The sequence below is a fragment of the Corvus kubaryi genome, unplaced genomic scaffold, assembly GCF_017639235.1.
Source record: "Corvus kubaryi isolate FWS band 111438036 unplaced genomic scaffold, C.kubaryi_AGA036_p1.0 37300, whole genome shotgun sequence".
NCBI lineage: Eukaryota > Metazoa > Chordata > Aves > Passeriformes > Corvidae > Corvus > Corvus kubaryi.
In genome coordinates this window covers 7,062,143-7,069,682 of record NW_024581093.1, presented here as the reverse complement: position 1 = coordinate 7,069,682, position 7,540 = coordinate 7,062,143, and positions in this window count along the sequence as shown.

The window sequence follows — 7,540 nt, the reverse complement described above, 5'->3', positions numbered from 1 at the left end:
GGAGCAGGGCAGAGGGACTGGGGGCAATGGGGGAGATGGGACTGGGGGAGCAGGGCAGAGGGACTGGGGGCAATGGGGGAGATGGGACTGGGGGAGCAGGGCAGAGGGACTGGGGGCAATGGGGGAGATGGGACTGGGGGAGCAGGGCAGAGGGACTGGAGGAGCAGTTGGCAGAGCTGGGAGGCAGCTGGGGGAGATGGGATGGGATGGGGGGGCAGTTGCAAAGGTCAGGGGATTGGGGGGGTCAACTGAAGTGTAGGATTAGAGGAGGTGGGGGTCACTCACAGAGGTCAGGGGAGGCGAGGGAGGAGCAACTGGAGATATTAGGGTGCACCGTAGAGAGCTGGGGTGTGGGATTAGGGGGCCAGGAAGGCAAATGCAGAAGTCAGAGCTGAGAGGTAGTTTGGGAAGCTGGGGGCGGTTAGGGGAGCTGGGGGCCAGTTGGAGGTGTGGGTCTAGGGGAGGCATTTGCAGAGGTCAGGAAAACTGGGGGAGCAACTGGAGGTACTGGGGGGCAGCTAGGGGCAGGAGGTTAGAGGCAATTGGCCCCCTGGGCAGCCACAGTGGCCCCCAACACCCACATTGCCATCTCAGTCCCAGCTTCTCTGCACGGTCAGCACCCAGCTGGGGCCAAGGACTGTCCCTTCTCTGTCCCCAGTGCCCTTGCCTCACCCTTTGCTGCCTGCCGGCTGCCACACACATCCTTACTCACACCTTGCTAGGAGTATCTTCAAGTGAGAGATCTCCAAGCCAATAAAACCTAACCCAGAGTCACAATGTCCTGTGAAGGCAAAAGCACAGCCTCAGAACATCATTACTGCTGCTTTGTGGGGTTATGCACTGTATCCTACAGAATCCAGCCGTTGGTGCACTGGGAGTAGGTTGGAGATGGAGGGAACAGAGGCCAAACCCCCACAGAGCCACAGTGTAAACACTGATACTGGTCTCCATCCCAGTTTGGATTTTGGTATACAGATCCTCGTGGGTCTCCCTGCCCAGACACAGGCTGGATAGGGAAACCCTGGCTCAAGGTCATACTTTAGAAATTATTAAAATATTTTAGGTCTAAGATATATTTTAACATGGTAACCCTCATGGGTGCTGCATGGGTGCTCTCTGACAGTGCCTGAATCCACCACCTGCACTGGGACATTATCACCCCCAAACCAGCAAGAAGCAGATTTGGAAGAGGATGCACTGGAAAAACAGCTCTTTCTTCCCTGTAAAGGCCACTGTTTTGAGGCACAGATTCATTAATTTCTAGGAGAGCTGGCAGACACATCCCAGTTGGCATTTCCTTGTGCTTTGGCTGAGCCCTGGCCGGCAGCGGCGTCCCTGCCCTGCATGCGAAGGAGGGCTCTCAAAAGCAGCACTCGAGCAGGGATCATGCGATTCTGATGCGACAACCTCCTTTTTCTCCTTTTTAAATTGTTTTTACCAAGTTTCTCTGGCAGTTCTATCAATGTGCCATTATAATTGTGGGTAACGAGGCAGCAATTGTGTGCGGCATATTAAGGAGGGTGTTTTTTCCCCTTTGTGGCTCTGTTTGGGGTGAGCGTGAGTGTCAGTGCCAGCCGTGCAGAGCGTCCCCCCTCCCTCACGCTGGTTTGGGTACCAGAGCACAAAGGCAAAGCACTGGCATGAGCTCAGGCACACAACAGCGTGTTCCTCTAGGCCAGCAAGCACTCCTGTCCTCGCGGGGAAAATCGCAAAATTCTAGAAAGGTTTGGCTTGGAAAGGGCATTAAAGATCATCCAGTTCCAACCCCCCTGCTATGGGCAGGGACAAAATCCCCAGCTCCCCTCCCAGCAGTGCTGAGCATTGCTCTGCCAGGCTCTTCAAACCCAACCAAGCAAAATGGGGGAAAACTAGCTTACAGACCTTTTTAAGCTGGTAAAATTGTAAATAGATGGAAATTTCAACTTTTTGCTAAATCGGTATGATTTGAGCTGTAAATATTATTTTGAATCACTAATTATGGTATTGGGTTCGGCACGTCTGCAACACAGTTAAATTACAGCTGCCACTTTGAATCAGCTGGCTCTGAAACTCTTAATATTGAAATCGTGGCTTTTAGCACTCATTTCCCCTCATTTGAAAACAAATATATAATATATATTATATATATTATATATATAATTAAATTTATTTATTTATTTTATAAATAAAATAATAAAACATAGTAAAATTTATTTACATCCAAAGATACAGCATCCAGTCCTGGGTCTTTCCATTTTGCCACTTTTACAAGGGGGGAAATCCCATAAAATCCTCACTAAGCCCCTGGGTTTCACTGCTGCACAGACTGGGGCTGCTTTGCGGCCAGGATTAGTGTGACTGTAGTTGCGGAATTATTCAGCTTCTTCACTAGAACAGGGGTCTTAAAATCCAGCAAGAGATCATCACCATCCTCCTTCCTGGCTACTCTGCACAGGCTTGGCAAGGCAATGCCCTGTGACCAGCGTTTGCTCTTTTCCAGTTCCTACTAACATAATTGATAGACTATAATAATTTAATGTCATATTGTTTAAACCAATACAATTTAATATAATAAATATTATATAATAAAAGATCATACAATAAATTAGAGATAGATACAGATATAGAGATAGATTATATAATCAAACATGCTTGGTACGGAGTGCTGGCTTTCTAGGCAGGTTGCATGGAGAAGCCAGACATGACAGCACAACAGGTATGAGGATTGTCATACACCCAGAAGCTGTTTCTTGGAAAAGACTTCAAATCTAAGCAAAAATGCACTATGCCTTTATCTGCCTGGCAGAGGAATGCTGAGGAGTGCTCACATACTGAGTTTGGGAAAATGTTGGCAAAAATAACCATCCCCATCCTTCAAGGAGGGCGATAATATGGCTGGAGGGAGTGGGGAGGGATGAGCAATAGCATCAGCACGCTTAAGCACTCCTTAAAATTAAGAATGCACCTGTCTGCAGGGGCTTTTCTCTTTCCCCATCCCAGGTTTGCTGCCCCAGCTGGAGCAGCATTTCTCACCCCCATCCCATGCCCATTCCTGGGATGGGAGACACTTTTGGATAGGGATGGAAAAGCTGTTATGCCAGATCCTGCCTCTACAGCTACGCTGCTCTCAGGGGAGGCAGGATCCGGCACAGCAGCTGCGTGAATCATTCCCAGGATAGACAACAAGGATCTCTGGATCTCAGGAGCAAGGCTATAAAGACATCAAGGAAAATATCACATCCTTTTATTTCACACCTTTATTCTGAGGGGGTTGATGTTTTCTTTGCAAGCTCAGGCAAGTGTCTACTTGACATCCCAGGGAATTACTCATCCCTCCACTCTTGGCTTCTAATTAGCAACTAAAGGGGAATATAATAATTAAATATGCCCAAGGTAACGATACTTGGAAACTCTGGGTCACGTTTCAGCCAGGGGAGGCGGCGAGTAGTTGGAGCAGGTGAGTTTGAAGTCTGTGGGAACCTGAAAAATACAAAAGGGAAGGAAAGATGTAAGAAAAAAAAAACAAAACCAAAGAAAAAGAAGAAAATCCAAACTGTATACTGGGAAAGCATTAGATTGGTGAATTAAAATGATGCCTAGAGTTAAGGTGATGCTTAAAGCCTGTCATACATTTGCCAGCAGTGTTGGGCAAAGCAGGAGACACCTGGGGAACCCCTATCCCAGGAGAGTGTGCAGGGATGCTGGGCAGCCCCTGACCCACTGGTTTTCTGCTCTCACAGGTGGGGAACAAGGTAAATTTAAGCATTTTTATTTCCCAGCCAAAGCTTGGTTGGTCCTCACCCCCTTCATTCCCTTGGGGGCTGCAATTCAACCCTTGTTAGACCTCGAAGTAATTCCCATTAACATTTATGAGAATTTCATGATCAAAAGAAGAATCAGCCCTTTCATCTTCCAGACATGCCCCAACACACATTACCTGGCCCCAAAAGCCTGTACTGTCAGACAGGAGCTCTCACCCTGTGATGGGGTCTCTCAGGATGCACACCCCAAAACTGGCGGGAACTTTGCAAGATCAGTTCACTCTCCTGGACCCAGTTCATGGCATCAATTCAGCATTTCTTCCTTTCCCTTCTCCCTAAAAATCAGTAATTAGCAAATCCCCACCCTCTCCACACTGCTGTTTCAAGGGGAAGGTAATACTGATAGCTCCGTTCCAGATAAGAAATAAGGAGTAAGGGCCAAGCCCTTGCCTGGAGCCACAGGATGAGCCGGCAGCTGAGCCCGACTCATAATCCCGGTTTTGGGAGTCCCAGCCCTAGCGCAGCCGGCTGGGTCACAAGGCGGCTCCCAAAGAGCCCACATCAAAGCGTGCTGCCGGCTTGTGAAAGCGTCCCAGGATTGCACGCTGTGCAATTCCTGCTAAATGGAAATCTCCCCATCCCCTTCCCACTGCCAGCGGGCCGTCGCTGAAGGTGCCTTCCTATGGTTACAGACATGATGTGGGCCAGCAAGTCCCCAAGGAGGGCATTTCCCCAGGAAAATGGGGACATGCCACGTCTTTGCTGATGGCTGGTATCTGGAAAAGCACTAGCTGGGATGTATTTTCCTAAAACTGCAATCAAGGTGCAAGCAGGGAAGGAGGCAGCTTCCCAGGAAGATGCAAGGAGGGAAAACAGACAATGGGTTTAGCTAATGTCTGCCACTGAGAGCAGAACAAGTCTTCGCTTCCAGTTTTCTGGGAAAGAAGTCTCCACCGCCTGAGGTCACTCCACTGATCCGGTTTCACTCCCAAATGTTTCCAAGGCTTTGCCTATGCACATGGGGAGTAGTTGGGAATGGCTTCCCAGGGCAGACAAGGGGTGATTCACCCTCTTCCTCCTCTGCCAAAGGGCTGGCAAGCGCTGGCAAAATAAAACGACGTCAGCACCTATTTCCCGTGTTTCAAACGCTTGTTTATCATCAGCAAACAATAACCTGAGATTCGGATCAAAGCCGAGCCTGCTTTCTAAGCAGCAATCACTCCTAGGGCTTCCTGCTGGCTTTCAGCACTTGCGTGTGCTGGATGTTTGCTGGGTGCTAGAATAGTTTTTATTTTCTCTATTTGGGTTTGAAAGACTGGTCCCAGGTGGCCTGTAGTTCCAGGCACCTCTGGCAGCTGAACCCTGGCCAGCTGTGGCTCTCCTGCCCAGAGTCCCACACAAAGAGGCAGCTGGAGCAGGCAGAGCTGAGCTGCCCTTGCTGCTGCAGCGTCAGGGACACCTCTGGGTACTCTGCATCACCACCCTGCCCGGCAAGCAATAGGCGATGGTGAGGGGCACGGTACCCCCAGGGACTGTCCCCCAGGGTCTCAGTGCTGTGCCCACACGGGGTTCATAGCTCCCTGCATCCCTGCCCACAGTCTGTACTCACTGAGCCATGGTGCTTTGCCAGCGGAGCCCCCTGGCTGCCTGGGATATTGTATCTGGGTGAAGGAGGGGTCACAGAGCCCGTCACTGCTCTGGAGGAGTAGTGAGCCCAGAGCAAGCACTTTGGGGGAGCACATGCCATGAGAGGGGGACCTGTAGTGGTCTGCAGGGTCTCCTGAAGGCAATGTGTTGGATGGCTGCACCGTGGGCAGCTGGAGGCTGATGCTGGTCCATTATGCACCTCTGCGTGCCCACAGGTGACTGGAGCCATGTGTCCTTCAACAGAGAGCCAGGGCAGACCTGTGCCAGCTCACCTGCACAGGAGCTGGCTGCTGTGCCTCCCTCCTCGCCTGCCTGGCACCAGCCTTGAGTCACTGCCAGTCACCAGCACCAGCCCTGGCACCATCCTGTGGCTTTCAGCAATCGGCTGTAGGCACCCCAGGTGTCACAGGAACAAGTGTTTCCGCCACATTGTCCTGAAAGCTGTCAGCTTCCTTCACTCCTTTCCAGGGAACCCTGTCCCTGACATGCCCATGGTGATGCTCAGCCATCATCATCCCCGTGGTGAACATCATCTCCAGCTCTGCCTAGAGCACTGAGGGATCTCACTGACTCACCCTGTTAATCCGCCCGGCAATCTCAGGGTAATTGCCACGGACATGCCTGGGGACAGAGCCAGGAATCCCACAAAGGGGACATGAGAGCCAAGGGGTACAGCTCTGGCATAGCAAGGGCTGGCGAATAAATGCTGTGCAGGGATCCTGCCTGTTTTGCTCGGCTCTGGGAAGCAGCATCAGGCCCATTTAAATGATGGAGAACCCCCAGGCAAATGGAGGGCAGGGGCCAGAAGGCAAACTGAGGCTGGCAAGACCTTGTCATGGGGATATTTAAACAGCAGGAAGGTGTCCCCAGTTTATCACCTCAATCACAGGTTGCTTCTGGAGGTAGCCTGATTTGTGTGTCTGCCTGACAACCCACTACTCCAGTCCTATGCCAAATTAATTATAGAATGTATCCCAAATCAATTACGGAATAGACCAGGAGGAATGCAAGATCTACCAGAGCCCTGACTCCCAGTCCTACATCACCTGGAAGATGCTTTTTTCCTTTGTGCAGATAGGGAGGAAAGAGGTAAAAAGGGCTGGGGTCTGACTGAGAACAGATGCTGGAGAGCTTTTCTTGCACCCTGTCCTTTCATGGCAGAGATTGTTCTTTTCCCATTTTGTGGGCTTCACCTTCCTCCTCTTCCTCCAGGCTGGAGGAGAGGGACCACTTTGGAGAAGCCACCTGTCCCTGTATCCCTGGGCCACCACCAGCTGGAGACAGGGACAATTTTTGCCTGGGTGGCCAGGGGTGCCAGGCAGTGGGGGAAGACACAACAGATGCAACAGTGATATTGCTGTTCCCCATGTATCCATCATGACAGGGCAGGAAGCATTTCCCTGGGCATATTACTGTACCACAGGAGTGCTTGGCTGACTATTTCAGCTAAGAAGCAGAGCAAATGCAAGATCCCAAGGAGATGCGGCCCCTTTGCCATGACACTGACACAGTACAGGGGGCCGTAGCCAGAGAGGCAGGTGACCCTTTGCACATGTGTTTCCCATGTTTGTGCTTCCCTGCTCCCACAGGAACAATAACACTCTTGGCACGTGCCTGGTCCCTGGCACTGTCCCCTGCCATCACGCCCCAGTGCATCAGCAGCAGTGTGACATTCACACGACTGCAGGGCTGGCATGTCAGGGCACCAACAAGCTGCTCCAGGCTGGAGGAGTTGAGGAAGGGGCTCATTGGCTCTGCCTTCCTCGGGCTTTTCCATATTGATTTCCCACACTGGCCTGGAGTGGCTGGAGGAGACGCTGAGTTGGGGTGCTGGCAATGCTCCCCATCATGTCACCCAACAAGCCCAGACAGATGAGTGGTAAATATACTCCCTGGGCCGCTGTTTCAGCTGGATTAGCATCAACAAACTGCCTCAGCCAGGTACCTCTGGCAAAAGCCCAGCTGGGATAAAACCCCAAGGCAAAGGAGTCTCAAAGCAGGGGGCAGCTGGGATGGGGTATCACTGACACCAAAGAGCACACAAAAACACAGGGATGAGGAGGAAGGATGTTCCACAGCTGACAATACCTCCTGCACACAAAGTAGACTGTCCCCACACCAAAAATCTCAGCAAGCCTGATTTTTTTTTTGTG